A 25,001-nucleotide genomic window follows, 5' to 3' on the forward strand; every position below is an offset into this window, starting at 1 on the left:
GGCAAGGAAAGAGCTTGTGCAGGGATCTGGTGGCTTAATGGTGAGATTCTGGAGCAGCAGGGTTAGGAGGCACTGAATTGTATGCCTGCAAAGAGGAGACAGAGGAAAAGAAGCAGGCATGTTAGCAAAAGCCTAGATCAGCTCGCCAACTTGCATTTCTTACTGAGAAGGCTGGGATGGAAACTATGTCAGAGAGAGCAAATTGACCACTGAAGATTTGGGATCCCCTCCTGTAAATTACTGCTAAAAAGTGGCTTCCCTACCAGCTACATTTTATAGTCTCTGTGAATCTAGATGGTGCTTGCTGCTGTTGTTTAGTCGCTCAGTCATGTCCAACTCTTTGTGACCCCATGGACTTTGCAGCCCACTGGGCTCCTCTACGGAGAAGGTGATGGCACCCCACTCCAGTACTGTTGCCTGGAAAATCTCATGGACGGAGGAACCTGGTAGGCTGCAGTCCATGGGATCACAAAGAATCGGACATGACAGAGTGACTTCACTTTCATTTTTCATTTTCATGCATTGCAGAAGGAAATGTCAACCCACTCCAGTGTTCTTGCCTGGAGAATCCCAGGGACAGGGGAGCCTGGTGGGCTGCTGTCTATGGGATCGCACAGAGTCTGACACGACTGAAGTGACTTAACAGCAGAAGCAGCAGCAGGCTCCTCTGTCCAAGGGACTCTCCAGGCAAGAATACTGGAGTGGGTTGCCATTTCCTTCTCCAGGGCATCTTCCTGACCCATGGATCAAACCTTTGTCTTCTGCATTGGCAGGCAGATTTTTTTTACCACTGAGCCACCAGGAAAGCCCATATGGTGACTAGTGTTTGCTAATCACCATAGTAAACACTGTCTCAGGTGGGGGGAATATAAAATAAGGATTAATTTTCTCCACTGCCTCTCATCTCTTGGTTGACTAATGATATGCAGGGCACCCTTGGAAGCTCCATAAAGAATAAGGAGCGGTCACCAGCAGCCTAGGTTTTGAATGACTAGATGAATCTTAGCCCTGCTCTCTAATCAAGAACACCCATGCTGGATGGATACATGAGTGAAAAATCAGCGTTTACTCTAACATGAGATGGACATTTTCAATTTTGTCACTGCAGCTTGTTTTACCCTAATTAATGCAAGAATCCATTAGAGGATTTTTTTTTTCACATAGGTACGCTATGATCAGTGTATATTTTTGAAAAGAGAAGATGCATTGTGTGGGCACAAAGGTCACGTGCTGGGAAATTGCAATAAGCTACTGGAAGGTGCAACTTGTATCAGGACTTTTATAGCTAAAGAAGATTACAGGTTTGGGCAACATTTGGATGAATCATCCTATAAGAATTGCTCCTAGCTTTAGTAAATGATGTCTAGTTGGCCCCAAGTTTTAAAATAAGAGTGGAAAGTTGTTAAAAACATAATCCAAAATTATCCCATTAACAATGAAATCTGTGGTACAGTAAACATGCATATTAGATTTGAAGAACCCAAATATGATGACTAGAAGCAACTGTAAATATTACTTAACAATTCAAATATTGCAGTATTTGAAATGAAGGGTTCTATTTTTAATGGGAAATCTGTATCTCATCATAAAAAGGAATACTTTTGGTTAACTCTCCTTCATAGAAAGTGGCTCTTTCTTCACATGGCTGTTAGCCATCTCATAAAGATAAGACTGCTATGATATATTTCAAGGAGGAGAGCCCAGAGACCTGCAAATGCACACAGAGTGTAGCTTGAAGAGAGATGTTCCCTCTGTCAGGGTATAGGATGCCAGGTCATGAATCCTTGCAGAGCGGACATTACAGATTGGAGTCTGGAAGGAGAGAAGATGTCAAGGAATCAAGAGCCATTGTAGAACAAATGATGGTGGTAATTAAGGCTATGAGTAAAGAAGGGTTTAGCTCTTGCAATGCAAATAAATCAGAAGCCCGTTTGAAGCAAGGAAACAGTGTGCCTCTTGGAATTTGTCAAGTTCTTGCCCTTTTGATTTCCATATAATCTAATGCTCTCTTCAGGAAGTATCTTCCTAAGATACATAGAAAAAAAATATGGTAACTGCTAAAATATGAAAAGAGGCTTATACTCACACCTAGCTGCCTTGAACTGGTTTTGAATTAAAACAATAAAAAGACATCAATCATATTTCTCAATCAGTATTTAGCATATCATTACCAATCTTGGCAGGGATAAATGACACATTTTTAGGTGATGCTAATGAAGACAACATGTTCAGATTGACAAAACTGGACGTTTCTATTTGTAAAATAATCCCTGAATGAGACGCTGGATCTCTGAGGGGGGAGGTTTGCATCACTAAACTAGTGTATTGCTCCTTTAAAGAATTCGTACATAAATTGCTTAACCTATTTTTTCAAACCACACTTCAATATAATAATGTCTTTTATTTTTTGATTTCACGATGGTTATTAGTTGTTTGTTTTTGCCTTTTGTGTGAAGGGGAATTTTTGTCCTTTGTTATTCCACTGTTGACAGTGAAGCCAGAGATAGAAAATACAGTGTAGCATTCAGAGAATTGTTTCAGAATTTGAGTTTTCAAATTCCTTTATATAATTACAGTAATATTTGTACTTATTCTAAAATTAATACTTGTTTTTCTGATTATAAATTTATCATGTGTTCCATCTATAAAATTTAAATATGAGAAAAGTATAAAACATTAAAATATTTTAAAATTTAGTTGTCTTCTTTTTTATTCTTTTTCTACTTCTATGCATAGGTAAGTTTGTTGTGCTTTTTCCTACAATGCTATATTATATGGCACTATGTCAGAAATATTCTTTGACAATGAAATTTTAATGGCTATATGATGATCCATCACACAGATGCATCATACATTTTTTAATGATTCTTTTTTCTGAACATGTAAAATGTCCTCAAATTTGTGCTATTGCAAAACACACACAGAGGAGGAAAGACTTCACTTGAATAATCCTTCTCATAAGATATATTTTTTATTTCTAAGTGATCTATGCTTCCCAAGTTGCTCAGCAGTGAAGAATCTGCATGCCAATGCAGGAGACACAGGTTCGATCCCTGGGTCAGGAAGACCCCCTGGAGAACGAAATAGCAACCCACTCCAGTGTTCTTGCTTGGGAAATCCCATGGATAGAGGAGCCTGGAAGGCTACAGTCCATGGGATGGCAAAGAATTGGACAAGACTGAGAGACTAAACAACAACAGATAGATAGATAGATATGTTTGTATGTTATCTTCTTACCAAAGACTCCTAGAAATGGAATTTCTACACCAGTGTGCACAGACCCTTTGGAAGGCTCCTGCTACAGGCACCCAGATTGCCTCCAGGTTCCCTGCCGCACTTCATGCCTGTCAGTGGCCACTGCCACCTTGGCCAGTCATGCTCTGTCAGTGGCCACTGCCACCTTGGCCAGTCATGCTCTGTCAGTGGCCACTGCCACCTTGGCCAGTCATGCTCTGTCAGTGGCCACTGCCACCTTGGCCAGGGCAGCTTTGACTACCATTACTGTTGCTACCCTGTGTCAAATTGAGAGGCCAAAAAAATGGGGTCTTATTATATGCATCATGTTATTTTCACTTCTCTATCTACAAAGACTTTTTGCTCATTTGTTAATTTGGATTTAAATTCTTCCTTTCATGGATTGTCTTTCTAAACCTTTGCATAGCATTGTTCTTAAGATACTGATTTAAAGTGATATGTTTTTAGAAAGAAATATTCTAACACCTTTTCTTGTTAATCTTCATTACTTTTGTCTATATATCTTTTAATTATTCTGTAGACATATATAAATTCTTGAACTTAAAAGCTTGCCTCCAATTCTTGAACTTATACTTTGCTAAAAAATTTTTAGCTATGATGTAATCATTTAAAAGCTTACCTCTAATTATTCTGGATTTTTTGAAATTATTTTTATAGTTAATTCTGTAATTTCTGAATTTATTTTGATGTATTTTAGTTGACCAACATTTAAGTTGTTTGTGTTATACTTTCAAAAGTTGGAGAGGGAGATTTTATAAAATACTTTTTAGTCTATAAATTGATTATATATGCTTTAATAAATTAAATAAACACTTTAGTTCACTGCTTTCTCAATAAGACATTGACAGTCTTAAGCATTAGATGATATTTTCTTTATTGAAATATGATTGATTTAATATTTTATTAGTTTCAGGAATGTACAGATGTGAGTTAGATCATACAGAAGGCTGACTGCCAAAGAATCGATGCTTCCAAATTGTGGTGCTGGAGAAGACTCTTTAGAGTCCCTTGGACTGCAAGGAGATCCAACCAGTCCATCCTAAAGGAAATCAACCCTGAATATTCACTGAAAGGACTGATGCTGAAGTTGAAGCTCCAACACTTTGGCCACCTGATACAAAGAGCAAACTCACTGGAAAATACCCTGATGCTGAGTAAGATTGAAGGCAAAGGATAAATGGGCAACAGAAGATGAGATGGTTGGATGGCATCACCAACTCAATGGACATGAATGTGAGCAAACTCCAGGAGACAGTAAAGGAGAGGGAAGCCTGGTGTGCTGCAGTTCATGGGGTCACAAAGAATCAGACATGACTTAGTGACTGAACAACAACACTCCATTTAAAGTTATTATAAAATTGATATTGTTCGGTACTCAGCCATGAAGTTATAAAGTATTGGCTGCATTATATTGCCTGTAAACTATCGCCTGTATTCCCCATCCTGTACTATTGTCCATGTAGCTTATTTATTTTACAGGGCTTCCCTGTTTGCTCAGAGGGTAAAGCATTTGCCTGCAATGCAGGAGGCCCAGGTTTGATTCCTGGGTTGGGAAGATCCCCTGAAGGAGGAAATGACAACCCACTCCAATATTCTTGCCTGGGAAACCCCATGGACAGAGGAGCCTGGCGGCTACAATCCATGTGATCACAAAAGAGTCAGACACAGCTTAGCGACTAAACAGCAGTGTGTATTTCTTAGTCCCATGCCACCTTCTTACCCCTCCCTGCTTTCTTCTGCCCACTAATAACCACTAGTTTCTTCTCAGTATCTGTGAGCTTATTTCTGTTTTGCCATATATATTTGCTTTTATTTTTTATGTTCCACATATAAGTGATAACATGGAGTATTTATCCTTCTCTGTCTGACTTATTTCACTAAGCAAAACAACCACCCTGAATCCACCAATCTCATCTGACCTGGCAAGCTAAGCAGAGTTGGGCCTGCTTAGGTCTTGGATGGGGGACCCGCTTTGATAATGTAGATGTTAAAACATACATACATAAGTATGTAAATATAACTACACAGATACACAAACATCTATCTGCTGGTCAAAATTTACAGGAAAAGGAATGTTGTAGCCTTTACTGGAACATCTCTATCCCTTCCCTGTGTTGGTGTGTCACATAGCAGATATAATATCATATATTACATATGACACATTCTCTGATCCAGTTCAGAACTACTTGTGTAGCTCACAGATCTGTCTATTTCATGTTATACCAATTAATCCCTCATTGAATTGTTGGGCTTTTATAATAGATGTATTAATATTTTATATATATATATCTGATCACAAAAGTGTCTTATTTCCCTTTTTCAAAATAGTTTTTCCAAAAGTTTCTGAATAGCTTAAAATTATTTTGTCCAATTTCAAATAACTTTCCATTGAGGTTTTTTATGAGGTTTCAATCAATATACAATGTATTTTTAAACATAAATAATACCTTTTCAAAACTCAATCTTTCCATCCAGGAAAACCTGTGTTTATTAATTTAAATTTGCATAGTCCTTAGAAAGTGTTATAGCTTTGCCATTTCTCATTAGAATTGATTATTTATACACACTTTACCTATTCCTATTGTTTTATTAAAGAAAACTTCACTATATTATACATTCAAACTGGCCTTACAAACATTTAGGAACTCTCTTGCTTCTTCATTTAGTTGCTTTGTTGGATCTTGTCATTAAATTATTGTGATTAATCTATTACAGTGAATCTTCTAGATACTTTTCAAAAAATGAATATGATGACATCAATCCTCTTGTTTCATTCTTTCCAATAGGTTTCAGTTAGTTAGTTCAGTCACTCAGTCATGTCCAACTCTTTGCAACCCATGAACTGCAACATGCCAGGCCTCCCTGTCCATCACCAGTTCCCAGCATTTACTCAAACTCATGTCCATCGAGTCAGTGATGCCATCCAACCATCTAATCCTCTGTTGTCCCCTTCTCCCACCTTCAATCTTTCCCAGCATCAGGGTCTTTTCCTGTGAGTCAGTTCTTTGCATCAGGTAGCCAAAATATTAAGAGTTTCAGCTTCAACATCAGTCCTTCCAATGAATATTCAGAACTGATTTCTTTTAGGATGAACTGGTTTATTTCTTGTTATACGTTCTTTATCTTCTCTCTCTTCCTTTTGCCTTTGACTAGAACCTCCAGAAAATTGTTTAATAGTAATGGGAGCTATTGTTACACATTTTGTTATTTAGAAATTAGATGGTGTGCCACTACGGCTGCATGTTTCCAAGTATTATCCTTTGGACATTAGCTCTCCAGATGCACTGGGAGAAAAGAATTTCCTTTTTTTTTTTTTTTTTTCTTTAAGTCTCTAAAGCTTCTTGTAAAAATGTTTAAGAAATTGTTTTAAGAAAACAACACAGCACTGGAGTTGAGGAGGATGCCCACACGCTCCTGGCAGCTTGAAGAAGTCCAGCAGGAAGAAGGACTGTCCTCTCCACTGACAGCAGCAAGCTGCCCTCTCGTGTGCAGGCGGTGAGAAGCCACCACCACTTCAAACTCACGTTCCTCCAATGGGCTTTTGTTCAGAACATCTCTTTCCAACGTCCTCCTTTCCTCTGTAGAAGAACAGTTATCACTTGTTCTCATGATTTGCCTATGGCTCACCATGCTTGCTTGTCCCCAGTGAAATTCCTCTGCTATTCCCAAACTCATTTATCTTCTTAAATAAAACTGTTCTTCGCTGTTTAAACCTGGCATTATCATTAAAGACTTACAGTACATTTTTGTAGCTAAATATCTGAGAAATCCTGCAATTAAAAAAGTTGTTTTTATTTTGTTTTGCTCCATTTTCAAACAGATCAGAGAATTTTTTTCATGGCATTTTAGTGAAAAACCATTAGAACTGATGTTTCATTGAACAGAATCAGTCATTGATTCATGTGAAACTCTTGGGTGGGAGAAGTACTCTGCCCTGGGTGCAAGCCGTAAGGGATGCCCGGTAGTGGGTTGTGGGATCATGTAGTAGCTCGGCTTTTAATTTTTTTAAGTTGTCCATAGTGGCTATAAAAGAAAGAGCGAGAAAGAGAAGGGGAAGGAGGGAGGAAGGGAGGAAGGAAGAAAGAAACTCGAGGAAACAGCCAAGCGCATTCCGCCGGGCCCTTAACGCCATCATGTGCATCCTTATACGAGCGAGGCGGAGGGAGAAACAGAAAGGAAAGCAGAGGTGACCGCAAAGGCGGAATCGGAAATAATGCAAACGGAAATGATGCAGCCCGGAGTCACTGAATGCCTGCGGCTGGAGGCCTGGCGGGGCAAGGACTGGACTGCCTCTTAGAGCCTTCGGAGGGAGCTTGGCCCTGCCAACCCCGTGATTCTGACGTCCAGAACCATGAAAGCAAAGATTTCTGTTGTCGGAAGCCAACCAATTTGCTGTCGTTTGTTAGAGGAGCCAGAGAAAACTAACTCAAGCACCGAAGTCAGATTCCCAGGTAAGCAGCTCTGAAAGGCCTACATTTTCATTTAAATAAATACACCCACATTTGTGCCAGGTCTGGAGTACCAAATCTTTTTCTTGTATTCATGGGATTTCTTTTTCGCTTAGCAATTCTCTTGTATATATTGCTGGTACCACACAAATGAACTTTACTGGATTTTACTTTTTCACTGATTGTCTTCTGTGCATTGATTTTCCTTTAGTCATCAGCCTATAGGGCCCTTTTAACAGAGCGCACTTTGATAAAAGTGTAAAAAAAAACTTGAGTAAACTAGTATATTCTTTGACATCAGAGCAACTACTGAGTAAATAAGTGGTCTGGCTTGCTGAATTGGACACACTTATAATTAAAACTGCAAATTGACTGCAAACATTTTTTAACAACTGATATTTACAAAAAGAACATACATTATATACAAATATTATACATTAGAGTAAATGCTGATCTTGAAACATGTTTATAACTACGAGAGAGAAAAACTCTTTTATCAGCCAAGTTGTAAATCATTTCTGCATGACGAAGTTGTCAAAATCAGCTGAAAATATCATTTTTGAGTCTAGTACTTTCTTTGAAAGCTAAATACAAAAAAAAAAAAAAAAAGCCATCAGTGATAACTTGGCTTTGGGTATACCTAGATGTGTGACATCTATTTTTGCTGTAGTCCAGATGTTGCCATCTGTTTTCTATATCTTAAGAGATCTAACTGTTTAAGAATTAATGGTCAATAGAAATACAAGAGGCATTTCCCAGAAAAGAAGATTGTTTCTGGGCCTTAGATTGAGCCACATTAGTGGGAAGAAGACCAAGGGCAGGGGTGGGATGGGAGTGGAGAGTTAATCAGCTCAGAAGAACAGTGCCCTCAAAAATAAAGCAAAATGATTAGGGCAGACAGAGTAATGTCTGATAGATATTTTGGTGACCTAGTGAGTCCAAGACAGGCTGAATAGGTAGAAAACCAAGGATCTCAAAAGATAATACTCAGTTCAGTTCAGTCACTCAGTCGTGTCCGACTCTTTGCGACTCCATGAATCACAGCACGCCAGGCCTCCCTGTCCATCACCAACTCCTGGAGTTCAGTCAGACTCAAGTCCATCGAGTCAGTGATGCCATCCACCCATCTCATCCTCTGGCGTCCCCTTCTCCTCCTGCTCCCAATCCCTCCCAGCATTAGAGTCTTTTCCAATGAGTCAGCTCTTCGCATGAGGTGGCCAAAGTACTGGAGTTTCAGCTTCAGCTAGTACACTTTTTTCCTTGAAAGCTACATAGCGAGTGTCTGTGCCACTAGATCAAACTGACTCCAGATCTATTCATCTAATTTGCTGCTAGACCTACTGTGAGTGTGCAGCCTTGTCCTAAAGCTGAGGCTCCTGTGTTGCCTTTGTTTGCCAGTGTGAAATAAAAGAGTATATATCCTTTTTCTTTCTCTTTATAATATATGCATATGTGTGTGTGTGTGGTGTGTAAAATCTGACCCCAGTTCCCAGAACAAAGCTCCTAGAGCCTGAGGAACTCCCTAAGTGTTAAGAGCACAGGGAGCGTCATTTGTTCTAATATTTGGTCTTTGGCCCTGTTTTCTGACAGAGCATCTACACCCCTTGAAGTCAGTCCCCTGGGTGCTAGGAGTGTCTGTGGCTCTAATCAGGTGGCACTAGTTGGGCTCCAGGATGGGATCTGGTCACTAGATAAGCCAAGCTATGATGAGAAGCTTTGCTTTTCAGCCCTAGGCCCAGTTCCCCAGAGAGAAGAAAGGGCCTGGAAATTGACTTCATGGTCAGTCATGCCTCCATAAAAGTCCCTGAAGTATACAATTTCTGGATTGGTGTGCAGACCTAGTGTCAGAAGTATTGTGAGTGTGTGTATAGAGAAGAAAACCAGAATGAATGTGCTCTTCCCTACAGCCTGTCTTGCAGCAGATGTGTTTCTGTGTGCATGATAGAGTGCATTTATGTATGTTTACATTTATAGCTTCTATAAATAAATATCAATCTATATCAAAGATGCCAAGAATTTATTGACACATTAGTAATGGAAAGTGTTAATTTTTTTGAAAGTTATGTATCAGTTTATGGATTAAAAGTTCTCATACACCATTATTGTGTTCTTTCCAACAAACCAGGAAAACAAATTTATTCCTGAGTCCTTCCATATCTTAAATGTGATCACTTCTCCTAATGTCATGAAACTAGTAAATGCCAGTGTCATGGCTCAGAGCCAGGGAGACCCAGGGCTCTTATTAATCCTCATGCTTTGCTCAGGAAGAAACTCCAGGAACATGAAGAACAGGAAAGACAAGAATCTTCCAGGAGTTTTCCAGTGCATGGGAGATAGCACCATTAGGGCAAAACTTCTTGGAGTTTCCACATTCTTGAAACCCATCTGGTATTTCAAGCTGGTTCCTGAAAGATGCACAAACACACCACGGGGGATGTTCTGTGAAGAGGAAAGCACATGGCTGAAAAAACCACCTAAAGCCCCAGGAGTTCAAGAGGCCTACCCGGAACAGCACTCTTTCTGTCCTCACCCCAAATACCACACTCTCAGAGATGTAAAACCTCTAGTGTTTATCCGTCATATCATTTACTGTTCCCCTCATACCCAACTGAAGCCAAATTGGGCCTCTAGACCCCAAGACTGAATTAATTCCTGGGACAGAATTTTGATAAAGTAGAAAAGTTTTATTATTTTGCCAGGCAAAGGGGGACACAGCGGGCTAGTGCCCTCAAAACTATGTGTCGCACCCTGGAGAGGGTGGTGGGATGTCTTAGTGTTCAGGGAGCGGGGTGTGATCAGCTCGTGGACATTCTCCTGACGATTCAGTGTGAGGTGAGTAGGACTCAGAATCATCAACCTCCTGGTTCTAAGGAGTCTGGTGTCTACATGCTTGTGAGCAGCAAACAGTTCACTTCTCCCACTTGGTGGGGGTTTTGATGTCTTCACTCTGCCTCAAAGATACTGTGTGTGTGTCCCTTGAGGGGGAGCCAGGGCCTTGCCCCAGGACTACACTGCGGTTCCTTGATTACTGCTCCTTGTCTCCACATCCCCTCTCGTCCTGATTACCAACTGTTTGAACTTGCTTAGAACTCAGGCTTCCCTTGTGGCTCAGCTGTATCCACCTGAAATGCGGGAGACCTGGGTTCAATCCCTGGGTTGGGAAGATCCCCTGAAGAAAGGAAAGGCTACCCACTCCAGTATTCTTGCCTGGAGAGTTGGACACGACTGAGTGACTTTCACTTTCACTTAATCATTCATAGAACACTTTTGTTTACATTATCACATTACACTTTCTACATAATGCTTTGAATTGGGTGTTAATTCTATCTCCATTTTAAATCTTAGGTTAGCAACAGTACATTATTCAGAATTGTATTTAGAAAATAGTATTTGCAGTTCTAAAATATAGGTCCTTTGGCTATCTTCTTCTTTCTGACCTGAGAAGGTTCTATATTTAACTTATATACACATTTTCCTTACTGAATGCAGGAGAAATAAGAGCTAAAATGTATAATGAATAGAGAAGGTAGACGAATATACCTTCTTTAGTGAATAATGTTCAACCTGAGCTTTCTGTAAAATCCATTCCCATTTTGCACAGTATCTACTCTCTGGATCTGAAAATCAGCTCTGAAATACCTAACTTAAAAAAATGATAGTGAACTAGCAATGTATTGGAAAATAAGCAGAATATAGTTCTACAAATTGAGAGGGAAAGAAACTTTGCCAAAGACCATGAGGCTTAGACCACAAACTAGTCCCTTTTTATCCATGGTTTCACTTTCTCTGGTTTCTATTACCTGAGTTCATCCAAGATCCAGAAGTACTAAATGGAAAGTTCCAGAAATAAAGAATACATTTTAAACTGTGTGCTGTTCTGAGTAGTGTGATGAAACCTCCTGCCATTCTGCTCTGTCTCACCTGAGTTCTCCAACCATTGACATCATCCACTCCTGACATCCAGCCATCAACTTTGTCACAGTTCAGTCATCCAGGATCACCCAAAGCAAGTGATCCCCCTCCATCAGAAGGTCAGTAATAGCCTAATTTAGTGATCAAAATGCCTCCATTATTCATTTCATTTCATCTCACCAAGTGGATATGTCATCATAAGAAGAAGGTGGGGGAAACAGTACAATAGGATATTTTGAAAAGAAGAGACCACATTCACATAGCTTCTATTACAGCATATGTTATAATTGTTCTATTTTATTCCTATCTCTTGTTGCTAATCTCTGACTGTGCTTAATTATAAATTAAGCTGTCTCATAGGTGTATTTATAGGGAAAAAAAATAGGGAGCCATTTTCCACATTTTCTTTCATCACTACCTTGCTGAATCATTGACTCCAGTTGTTCAATATCTTAAGACAAAAATATAACTTAATTTTTGAATACTTAATATTAAAAAGACACATGCTGACTATATATTCATTTCCTCAAAAAAGAACAAATGCATAGCTATAACATGTCAGTCAATAAATCTGTTGTTTAGGAGACTGAGGTAAAAGAAATGTTAATGTTATTTGCTTTCAGGGAGCTTACATACTACCAATGTATATACCAAATATATGTATACTACCATGCATATACAAAATATATGCATGAAAAAATGCATATATTTATAATATAGAATGGGATTATAACAACTGCTGCTACTGCTAAGTTGCTTCAGTCGTATCCGACTCTGTGCGATCCCATAGACGGCAGCCCACCAGGCTCCCTGTCCCTGGGATTCTCCAGGCAAGAACACTGGAGGGGGTTGCCATTTCCTTCTCCAATGCATGAAAGTGAAAAGTGAAGTGAAGTCGCTCAGTTGTGTCCGACTCCTAGCGACCCCATTGACTGCAATCTACCAGGCCCCTCCGTCCATGGGATTTTCCAGGCAAGAGTACTGGAGTGGGTTGCCATTTTCTTCTCCAGCTGCTGACCTAACAAGTGACAATTTTATTTATAAAATGGGCCTAACAGTCTACAACTTCACTTGAGCATAAGTGAAAGAACAAACATGAACTTGTCTGGAGACAAGAAATATACACTAGATACATTTAAAACAGGATATAAATTCTCACGTACCTTTCATATTTACATTTAAATATGTTCATTTTTGCATACTTACAGAGTGTAAACAATCATGAGAATCAATTGTTTTTATCACCCAGGAAGTATTCTTGGAATTTTTAATCAGTGCTGTTATGTCCCAGATATATATAGATAATCCTTGAGGTCGTTTCTGATAGAAAAAGACCCTGTTTTTTAGTATCCTTGGTCTGTGTTCTTTTCAACCACTTGGTACTATTTGTGTGTAATCTAAAAACACACAGGGAAAAATGCATCTTAAAACAGGAAGAAAATGTTAATTCCCTGTAGTGTGGCTACCTGGAGATAACCACTGTTTTGGTTTACATCCCTGTGCATTTCTGAATGCTAGTTTGATACACAGTAAAAGTTTGGTTTAAGTTCAGAATCTGCCAATTTTATCTGGTGTCTATTTGCATTTTTTCAGATGAGTGATTATTGGATGTTTTCTTAAACAGCACATTCTACCTTTACTCTTTTAACTAGATATTTCATTGTATGTATTTCTGTCATTAATAATTCCTCATACAATGGCCCTTGCTGTGAGTGTTTGCCATCATGGATTTTGTTAGTTCCCCTCTACTTTTGGATGTCGTGGAATTGGACTAAAGGAGCAGAGACATAGTTAGGCATAAAAACCAAGAAGCCTTTTGTGTTTAATTGCCAAGAAAAAACAAAATGATTATTGTAGGACTATTTTTTTATTCCTGATTATAGTTAAATGTTATTTGCAGCTTAAATGTCTTAAGTAGGTATTCTGAATGGAACATGGTTTCTTAAAAAGACTACAGTTTTGGTATACAATTGCACAAATTTAATATGAAATTGTCAAATACTCCAGTTTGAATCTAATGTACTATAAAGTAGATTTCTAGATGGTTCCCTCTTTAGATGTCTTGTTGTACTTAGAATTTGTCCACTTAATTTCTTTTTCTATAAAGCCAAGGTTTTTCTTGTACTTTTGGAATCTTATGCTATTTTTAAAATATTGATGTCCAGTGTTGGATTATTTTATTTGATTTCAGACATTTGCTGAGTAGATAATATGGGTGTTTTTCTGCAAGTATTTAAACTAGGGATTCATGCAAAAACAGCGTAATTTCCTCTTGGAACTAGTACCAAGCGTTTGAAAGTTAGATTTGGAAGCTAAGGTTGATATATGGAATTATTACAATAAAAACTTGCTTTCAAACAAGTTAATATTTTCTTAAGGTTTTAACTGTTAACTCACTAGTTTGCTGCTGTTGAAATAATATGGTTTATGACATAGATTTATTTTTCAAGATGTCTTAGTGATTTCCTCTTGTACAATGTACATACTTCAGGATGTATAGAAAGAAAAGCTGCAATTGAGCCCTTATATAAATATTATAAGGTAGGACTATGTTCACTGTTGTTTGAAAATGGATTGTAAGAATAGCCTCAGTTAGGGGTCTTAACTTGAAGTGTCAGTACAGGCTACTGATTTAACACATGACCTTCACCTGACCTCACCTCCCATTTTGCACCCCAGAATATAATCTCTTTTCTCGTTGTGCTAAAAATAATAACTGAGTTATGGGCAAATTTCTTTGGTAGCAACCAAGTGAGAAATAATTATCTCCAACTGTAATTGTTGAAGGAGACTTCAGATAACAATCAACTTGATCTTAAATTTTAACTTGAAGCTTGTCGGATAAAGAGGGTATGGAATGAGGCATTTCAGGCAGGTGGGTAGAAACAGGTATGTGGGAAAAACAGGGTGTGATTGAGAATGGAGCATTCAATGAGCTGTGAATTTTCTAATATTGGCTGAGTTGAGCCAGAGGCAGAGTTCCCAAAACAGAAAAATGACTAGCCAGTAAAACAAAGTCGAGTTTATTGCTTACCTCGAGAAGAGGTATTCTTCCCCCGTAGTAGTGATGGACAGAGTGAAGAGCAAATTTGGATTATTTATTGACATTTTTAAAATCAAGTTTAAGGTCTTTAAATATGAGACTTGTAATGACATATAATTTTAGATTTGTACACAGCATCAAGGCAAGTATTTTGAAGCAAGAGATTAAGAAAGTCTTAGAGTACACACTACCATTTGATCCTTTCAGTTGAAGAGTTGATGGATCTTTCAGGAACTGCCTGTAATGAAATACAGTTATCTGCAACTTTTAAAGTCATGTTAATATAGGCAGTAAGCTGTGTGGATATAGATGGTTCTGATTCTTGGTTGGGATGAAATAGTCAATAAAAGTAAATTTCATCAGATGTTAAAGGGTCTTGGATGTCATTCAGATACCTCATATGTTCTCTCTTTGTCTTTCTTAAATTAACGATGCTCCATTTTTCTTGCTGTTGCTCAGCTACTCAGGATATTAAAATTATGAGTGTGCAAAGTCTTGAATTACTCAACTAGACATGTCCCACAATTTATACCACAGATAAAAAAATGGACTAAGTATATCATTATTCCAGGTGTGGACGATGCCTAGTCTTTCTTCCTGAAAATCTTTTTGTTGCTTGAACGTGATTATTATCTGAAGATCATGACTCTTAGTCCCTTTTCCTCTTCTGTGGGACTTGACATACAAACAATGAAACTTCCCGGTTCTGAGGGACTTTTGTTTAATGATATTAACAAATGAGTACTAGCACATACGATGATTTATCATCAATATGGAAAGACTCCTTCTTTCCAAAGAAGGAGTCATCAAAGGGAGGAAATTTGAACTATAAACTTACACATGTTCATCTCCAAGAGCAATGTAAACTTTTGACATCCAAAAGCCATCCAAAGCCACCTGGAACGTGTTTTCTTTACTCCCTAGAAATCACAGCTGAACACTCAATCTACTGCTGGCAAGTGACTGAATGCTTGCTGGTGAAACTGTTTACCTCAGATTGGGGCTTGAACGCATGCACCAGGACATGAACCCAGCCAAAACCCAGTTTGGGACTTGAACCCAAGAGGCTAGGACTAGAAACCAGCCAAAACCCTGCTTGGGACTTGAATGCATGGTCTTTTAATTAGAATCACTCACCCGATGTCTGGACTTACTGAGGCTCAGGAGAACAATGGAGAAATAACTGCAGGAAGAATGAAGGGATGGATCCAAATAAAAACAACATCCAGTTGTGGTTGTGATTGGTGATGGAAGTAAAATCTGATGCTATAAAGAACAATATTGCATAGGAACCTGGAATGTCAGATCCATGAATCAAGGTAAATTGGAAGTGGTCAAACAGAAGATGGCAAGAGTGAACATCCACATTTTAGGAACCAGTGAACTAAAATGGACTAGAATGAGTGAATTTAATTCAGATGATCATTATATCTACTACTGTGGGCAAGAATCCCTTAGAAGAAATGAAGTAGCCATCATAGTCAACAAAAGAGTCCGAAATGCAGTACTTGGATGCAGTCTCTAAAACAACAGAATAATGTCTGTTCATTTCCAAGGCAAACCATTCAATATCATGGTAATCCAAGTCTATGCCCCAACCAGTAATGCTGAAGAAGCTGAAGTTGAATGGTTCTATGAAGTCCTACAAGACCTTCTAGAACTAACACCCACCTAAGTTGCTCTTTTTTATTGTAGGGGACTGGAATGCAAAAGTAGGAAGTCAAGAGATACCTGAAGTAACAGGCAAGTTTGGCCTTGGAGTATGAAATGAAGCAGGGCAAAGGCTAGAGTTTTACCAAGAGGACATACTGGTCATAGCAAACACCCTCTTCCAACAACAGAAGAGAAGACTATATAAATGGACATCACCAGATGGTCAATACCAAAATCAGCTTGTTTATATTCTTTGCAGCCAAAGATGGAGAAGCTCTATACAGTCAGCAAAAAAAAAAAAAAAAAAAAAAGACCAGGAGCTGACTGTGGCTCAGATCATGAATTCCTAATTGCAAAATTCAAACTGAAATTGAAGAAAGTAGGGAAAACCACTAGACCATTCAGGTATAACCTAAATCAAGTCCCTAACGTTTATACAGTGGAAGTGAGAAATAGATTTAAGGGACTAGATCTGCTAGACAAAGTGCCTGATGAACTATGGATGGAGATTCATGACACTGTACAGGAGACAGGGATCAAGACCATCCAAAAGAAAAAGAAATGCAAAAAGCAAAATGGCTGTCTAAGGAGGCTTTACAAATAGTTGTGAAAAGAAGACAAGTGAAAAGCAAAGGAGAAAAGGAAAGATACACCCATTTGAAGACAGAGTTCCAAAGAATAGCAAGGAGAGATAAGAAAGCCTTCCTCAGTGATCAGTGCAAAGAATTAGAGGAAAACAATAGAATGGGAAAGCCTAGAGATCTCTTCAAGAAAATTAGAGATACCAAGGGAACATTTCATGCAAAGATGGGCTCAATAAAGGACATAAATGGTATGGACCTAAGAGAGGCAGAAGAGATTAAGAAGAGATGGCAAGACTACACAGAAGAACTGTATGAAAAAGATCTTCATGATCCAGATAATCACGATGGTGTGATCACTCACCTAGAGCCAGACATCTTGGAATGTGAAGTCATGTGGGCCTTAGGAAGTATCACTACAAACAAAGCTAGTGGAGGTGATGGATTTCTAGCTCAGCTATTTCAAATCCTAAAAGATGATGTTGTGAAAGTGCTACATTCAATATGCCAGCACATTTGGAAAACTCAGCAGTGGCCACAGGACTAGAAAAGGTCAGTTTTCATTCCAATCCCAAAGAAAAGTGTAAGTGAAAGAAAGTGAAACTGAAGTCACTCAGTTGTGTCTGACTCTTTGCGACCCCGTGGACTGTAGCCCACCAGGCTTCTCCATCCATGGGATTCTCCAGGGAAGAATACTGGAGTGGGTTGCCATTTCCTTCCCCAGGGGATCTTCCCAACCCAGGGATCTAACCCAGGTCTCCTGCACTGCAGGCAGATGCTTTAACCTCTGAGCCACCAGGGAAGCGCAATACTAAAGAATGTTCAAAGTACTACACAATTGCACTCACCTCACACACTAGCAAAGTAATTATCAAAATTCTCCAAGTAAGGTTACAACAGTACGTGAACCCTGAACTTTCAGATATTCAAGCTGGATTTAGAAAAGGCAGAGGAACCAGAGATCAAATTGCCAACATCCGCTGGATCATCAAAAACGCAAGAGAGTTTCAGAAAAACATCTACTCTGTTTTATTGACTATGCCAACGCCTTTGACTGTGTGGATCACAACAAACTGGAAAATTCTTCTAGAGATGGGAATACCAGACCACCTGACCTGTCTCCTGAGAAATTTGTATGCAGGTTAAGAAGCAACAGTTAGAACTGGACATGGAGAAACAGACTGGTTCCAATTCAGGAAAGGAGTATATCAAAGCTGTATATTTTCACCCTGCTTATTTAACTTATATGCAGAGTATATCATGTGAAATGCTGGGCTGGATGAAACACAAGCTGGAATCAAGATTATCGGGAGAAATATCAATAACTTGAGATATGCAAATGACACCACCCTTATGGCAGAAAGTAATGATGAACTAAAGAGCCTCTTGATGAAAGTGAAAGAGGAGAATGAAAACGTTGGCTGAAAGCTCAACATTCAGAAAACTAAGATCATGGCATCTGGTCCCATCACTTCATGGCAAATAGACGGGGAAACAATGAAAACAATGAGAGACTTTATATTTTTGTGCTCCAAAATCACTGCAGATGGTGACTGCAGCCATGAAATTAAAAGACACTTGCTCCTTGGAAGAAAAGCTATGACCAACCTAGACAACATATTAAAAAGCAGAGACATCACTTTGGTGACAAAGGTCCATATAGTCAAAACTATGGTTTTTCCAGTAGTCATGTATGGATGTGGGAATTGGCCTATAAAAAAGCTGAGCCCCGAAGAATTGATGCTTTTGAACTGTGGTGTTGGAGAAGACTCTTGAGAGTCCCTTGGACTGAAATGAGATCCAACCAGTCCATCCTAAAGGAGATCAGTACTGAATATTCATTTGAAAGACTGATGCTGAAGCTGAAACTCCAATACTTTGGCCACCTGATGCGAAGAACCGACTCATTTGAAAAGACCCTGATGCTGGGAAAGATTGAAAGTGGGAGGAGAAGGGGACGACAGGGGATGAGATGGTTGATGGACATGAGTTTGAATAAGCCCTGGGAGTTGGTGATGGACAGAGAAGCCTGGTGTGCTGCCGCCCTTGGGGTCTCAAAGAGTTGGATACTACTGATCAACTGAATTGACTGACTGAGGTTCATGTTTTTTTGTGTGTGTCTCATTGCAGAAAGAATTCACTGAGAGACTAAGTGGTAGGTAAGAAGTAGATTTTATTCAGCGAGAAACACACTCCACAAACAGAGTGTGGGCCATCACGGAGGGTAGGTGTGGCCTGGAAATATAATGTGGTTATCTTTTATGGGCTGAGTCATTTCATTGGCTAATGAGTAGGAGGATTATTCCAACCATTTTGGGAAGGGGAAGAGATTTCCAGGTATTGAGCTGCCTCCCACTTTTTGGTCTTTCATCAACCTGGGAACTGTCACGGCACCTCTGGCTGTGTCATTTAGCTTGCTGATGTGCTGATTATTACAAGGAGCTTATACTGAGGATCAAGGTCTAGTCAGGTTGACTTCTCTGCCATCTTGGACTCATTTGATTCTAATCATTTGTGTTGTGCCTTCATGCTATGTCTTTCTTTCAAAGTTGTGCCCTGCCCCCTTCCCTCCTGTTTCACTGGTACCAATCATAGTTATGTAAAAATAACCTGCATAGTTTCTCTGGAATAGCATTGTATCTTGTCTTATAACCCCTGCCATTTTCTATTTCCCTTGGAACAGATTTGAATTGTTAGTTGAAGCAGTGCCTCCTGAATTGCAATTCTTAAGATCCCTGATAAACTCTTCTTATTTGTAGCTTTCTGCATTTCTTGGTAGACACATACATCTTCACCACTAGCTTGGACAGCAATGTAAAATAGTTGCTGCATATCCTTGAGGCTTAAGTATTTTCTATGCAAAACAAACAGTGTAATATCAACATCACAAAGTTTTGGTGATTAATTTAAATATACAGTATTTTACATGGCAATTTTGGGGTGAAAAATAGATAAATTTATATCATCATTACAATGAAATTTTGTATTCTGATTCAATGCTTTAAAACTCACAAGCTTATCTATGGATTCAGTTTTCAGGCAAGTCACATTTTCTTTATCGTTTTTCAATCTGATGCATCTGCCTGCATAAATCATATATAAAGTTGATAAAAGCAAAGAGCACAGCCTTAGGAAAATCCAACAGGTTGGCAACTATTTATAATTTGACAATTCATGAGAAAAAATATCTCCATTACATAAATAATTCCCTTGCATTTCTTTTGCTTATACACCATTATTTCTACAAGTTTGTCACAAAGAAAATGCGGATTGATTTATCTTCTTGGGGGGGGGGGGCACAATGGATAAATGTGAGCAGAATAATTTGCCTCAGTCTTTTTTGCTGAGAAGGTGATACTAAACTTTTATTTTATAAAGATATACCTGAATTCAGCCAAAGGCTAATAATCCACAGGGACATAGAAAGCTCTAGGAGTAATTTAGCCTTGAAGTGTTTCTGTATATGCCAGTGATCACTTGGCTGGTTCCACTGGAGTCACTGTCTTTGAATGGAACTGTGAACTGTCCTTGGATGTTATTCAGGCCTTTATCCTCTCTCATCAGCATAAGAGAAAGCAGTTGAAATGTTCCAGGGCATGCTTTCCAGCTGTGTACAGACAGAGTCCTCCAGGTACTGAGGATCAAGAAACCAGTGTTCTAATCATAACCCCCATTAGACATTCTTGTGCCAATCACTGACAGAATACTCTGAAAATCATTTGCAAACTAAGGAGCATATGTCTATTCTAAAATCATGTATAAATGATTCTAAAATCATTATAACTTGCAAATAATAAAATCAAAATCATTTCTAAAATAAGGTGATGAGCTATGCACTTGAATGTGTTTTATCAACTTGGCTAACATTATAGGAGTTTTTGATGAAAAAAAAAGAACAAGTCAAACACTGAAAAAATTAAAGCTAATCCCCAAAACCAGACATCTCAAGTGGAAGATCTTAATACTTTTCTATGTATGGGAAAATGCAAGAGTCTGAGATCATTGAAATTATTCCTTTGATAAGCATCTTAATTATCTGGAACCAGTGTCCTATTTTTCTCCATCCTGAATCCCCCTCAGGGCACAGTGTCAGGGGCAGGTGTCAGTTACAGTAGCTCATGTCTTGATGGCAGGCAACATTTTTGTTTGCTAAAACAGCAGGCAATTTTTTTTTTTTTTTTTTTTTTTGTCCACATCAGAATACCTTTCCTGTGTGGTTTCAGAATCGAGTTGGCCAAGAAGGAAAGTCATTTAAGATTGGAAGGTAGAAATGAAGACGAGGCCATTACTCTTTGAAGGAACTTGGCAATCAGATCCTGGGACCACAGACCAGAAGTGTCCCATGAACAACAGTTGTCTTCCTTCTCCTCACAATCTGAGTAGATCTTGTCACCATAATTGCTGGTCCTGTCAGCCAGCACTGACCCATTGCCCACCACCAGGCACAAGCCCAGAGAGACCCCAGCTTCCTCAGAAGAGGCAGTTACTACAGTCCGCCAACTAATTCTTCCTACATGGCGCAGTTGGATGTCCAGATACTTTGCTTCTTGAATTTTCCTGCAAACTCTGACTTCTCCATGTGTTCCAGCATTTCAGACTGAAATCAAGCAAGACATTGTGGGGCTCCTAGATATGGAATTCATTCTCTGTCCTTCATTTCTTGTTTCTGAGGAAATAGGCTACAGCCTTCATGACCTTTCCTGAGTTACAAAGGGCAAGTCCAAACCATTGCTGATCAAGGAAGGAAGAGGATGCAAAGACAAAGGAAGAGCATCCAAAAAATGAAAGTGCAGCCTTAAGGCAGGGTCCTCGTTCTCCCTAAGGGATACAGATAGCAATATCTTTGGGCCATATTGTTGTTGTTCAGCTGCTAAGACCTGTACAACATTTTGTGACCCCATGAACTGGAGAACTCCAGGTTCCTCTGTCCTCCTGTATCTCCCAGAGTCTGCTCAAATTCATGTCAATTGAGTTGCTGATGCCATCTAACCATCTCATCCTCTGTCACCCATTTCTCTTCCTGCCCTTCAATCTTTCCCAGCATCAATGTCTTTTCCAGTGAGTTGGGTCTTCACATAAGGTGACCAAAGTATTGGAGCTTCAGCTTTAGCATCAGTTCTTTCAATGAATATGCAGGGTTGGAATCCTTTAGGATTGACTGACTTAACAACCTTGCAGTCCATGGGACTCTCAACATACTTTCCAGCACCACAATACATCAGCATCAATTCTTCACCACTCAGCTTTCTTTATGGTCCAAATCTCTGGTCTGTACACTACTCCTGGAAAAATCCCAGCTTTGATTAAATGGGCCTTTTTCAGCAGAATGATGTTTCTGCTTTTTAATACACTGCCTAGGCTTGTCATAGCCTTCCTTCCAAGGAGCAAGCATTTTTTGATTTATTGTGCAGGTACTGTCCACACTGATTTCGGAGCCCAAGAAAATAAAATCTGTCCCTGCTTCCAATTTTTTTCCTTTCTATTTGCCATGAAAGGATGGGACCCAATGCCATGATCTCAGATTTTTGAACGTTGAGTTTCAAACCAGCTTTTTCACTCTCCTCTTTCACCCTCATCAAGAAGCTCTTTAGTCCCTCTTTGCCTTCTGCATTAGAGGGGTAGGATCTGCATATGTAAGGTTGTTGAGATTTCTCCTAACAATCTTGATTTCAGCTTGTGATTCACCCAGCCCTGCATTTCAAATGATCTACTCTGCATATAAGTTAAATAAGCAGAGGAACAATATACCGCCTTGTCATATGCCTTTCCCAATTTTGAACCAGTCAGTTGTTCCTTATCTGGTTCTGTTTCTTCTTGACCTGCCTACAGGTTTCTCAGGAGGCAGGTAAGGTGGTCTGATACTCTCATCACTTTAAGAATTTTCCACAGTTTGTTGTGATCCACACAGTCAAAGGCTTTACCATAGTCTATGAAACAGATTTTTTTGGAACTCCCTTGCTTTGTCCATGATCCAAAGAATGTTGGCAATTTGGTCTCTGGTTCCTTTGACTCTTCAAAACCTAGCTTGTACATCTGGGAGTTGTTAGTTCAAGTACTGAAGCTAGCTTGAAGGATTTTGAACATTACCTTGCTAGCATGAGAAATGAGCACAATTGTACTTTAGTTTGAACAATCTTTGGCATTGCTTTTCTTTGAGATAGGAATGAAAACTGACCTTTTCCAGTCTTGTGGCCATTGCTGAGTTTTCCAAATTTGTTGGTATATTGAGTGTAGCACTTTCATAGCATCATCTTTTATGATTTGAAATAGCTCAGCTGAAATACCATCACATCCACTAGTTTTATTTGTAGTAATACTTCCTAATGCCCACTTGATTTCACATTCCAGGATTTCTGTCTCTAGGTGTGTGACCACACCATTAAAAAGCTTTTGTATAGTTCTTCTGTGTATACTTGCCACCTCTTCTTAATCTCTCCTGCCTCTATTAGATCCTTACTGTTTCTGTCCTTTATCCTGCCTATTCTTGCATGAAATGTTCCCTCCATGTCTCCAATTCTCTTGAAGAGATCTCTTGTCTTTCCTATTCTATTGTTTTCCTCTACCTCTTTGCATTGTTCATTTAAAAAAGGCCTTCTTATTTCTCTTTGCTATTTTCTGGAACCCTGCATTCATTTGGGTATATTTTTCCATTTCTCCCTTGTCTTGCACTTATATTCTTTCCTTGGCTATTTGTAAAACCTCCTGAGACAACCACTTTGCTTTATTGAATTTCTTTCTCTTTGAGATGGTTTTGGTCACTGACTCCTGTACAATGTTACAAACATGGGCCCATAGGTCTTCAGGCACTCTATCTGATCTAATCCCTTGAATCTATTTGCTGCCTCCACTGTATAATCATAAGGGATTTGATTTAGGTCATACCTGAATGACCTAGTGGTTTCCCCTACTTTCTTCAATTTAAGGCTGAATTTTGCAATAAGGAGTTCATGATCTGAGCCACAGTCAGCTCCAGGTCTTGTTTTTGCTGACTGTATAGAACAAACAAATTGAGATCATTCTGTCATTTTTGAGGTCCCACCCAAGTACTGCATTTAGGACTCTTGTTAACTATGAAGGTTGCTCCATTTCTTATAAAGGATTCTTGTACACAGTAGTAGATATAATGGTTATCTGAATTAAATTCACCTATTCCCATCCATTTTAGTTCACTGATTTCTAAGATGTTGATGTTCAATCTTGCCATCTCCTGCTTGATCATGTGCAATTTACCTTGATTTGTGGACCTAACATTCTAGGTTCCTATGAAATAATGTTTTTTACAGAATTGGACTTACTTTCACCACCAGACATAGCCACAACTGAGCATCATTTCTGCTTTGGCCCAGACACTTCATTCTTTCTGGATCTATTTGTTATTCGCACCATGCTCTAACCAACTGAGCTAACCTGCCAGCTGGCTTTCTGGAGCTATTTGTAGCTGCCTTCTGCTCTTCCCCAGTAGCATATTGGACCTTCTTACCTGGGAGGCTCTTCTTCCAGTGCCATATCTTTTTGTCTTTCCATACTGTTCATGGGATTCTTGAGGTAAGAATAGTGGAGTGGTTTGCCATTTCCTCCTTCAGTGGACCATGTTTTGTCAGAACTCTCCACTATGACCTGTCCATCTTGGGTGGCCCTGCACAGAATGGCTCATAACTTCATTGAGTTATCCAAGTCCTTTCATCAGGGCAAGGCTGTGATCCATGAAGGGGGTCTTTACAGACATGAAACCCACAACAAATGGGGAGTTTAGTACTTGAGGAACCATTCCTCATTCCAGAGTTTAAGTCATGGTTTGATGACCTCAAGAATCAGAGGAGCTCCCCAGGATCATATGAGGCCAGATTACAGCACACACCCTAATCCTTACCAGGAAGCCTGCTCTTGAACATTGCTATAAAACGCCTCACCACATCCTCCCAGGCTGGGACACACAGTGTCTGAGGGCATGAACTGTTGTGTCCCTCTTTGCTTTGCAAAGCAATAAAGCTGTTCTTTGGTACTCCACCCGAAACTCTCTGAGATTCAGTTTGGCACTGGCACACAAAAGGCACGTCCTTGGCATTAAGACTGAAATGCTTTACTCTTTTCTGAATTTCCACTTCCTCC

The 25,001-nt window shown here is 39.3% G+C and overlaps 1 long non-coding RNA gene across 1 annotated transcript in view; it reads right to left on the reverse strand.

The window, feature by feature from the left end:
• Window positions 1–6,624: 6,624 nt before the first annotated feature.
• The window catches only part of LOC129642920 (uncharacterized), a 42,023-nt gene continuing 23,646 nt past the window's right edge, over window positions 6,625–25,001 (reverse strand). Inside the window, exon 3 of the long non-coding RNA XR_008709927.1 lies at window positions 6,625–6,833. This is a non-coding gene — a long non-coding RNA (uncharacterized LOC129642920). The remainder of the gene's footprint in view (window positions 6,834–25,001) is intronic.

The sequence above is a fragment of the Bubalus kerabau genome, chromosome 2 (genome assembly GCF_029407905.1).
Source record: "Bubalus kerabau isolate K-KA32 ecotype Philippines breed swamp buffalo chromosome 2, PCC_UOA_SB_1v2, whole genome shotgun sequence".
Classification (NCBI taxonomy): domain Eukaryota; kingdom Metazoa; phylum Chordata; class Mammalia; order Artiodactyla; family Bovidae; genus Bubalus; species Bubalus kerabau.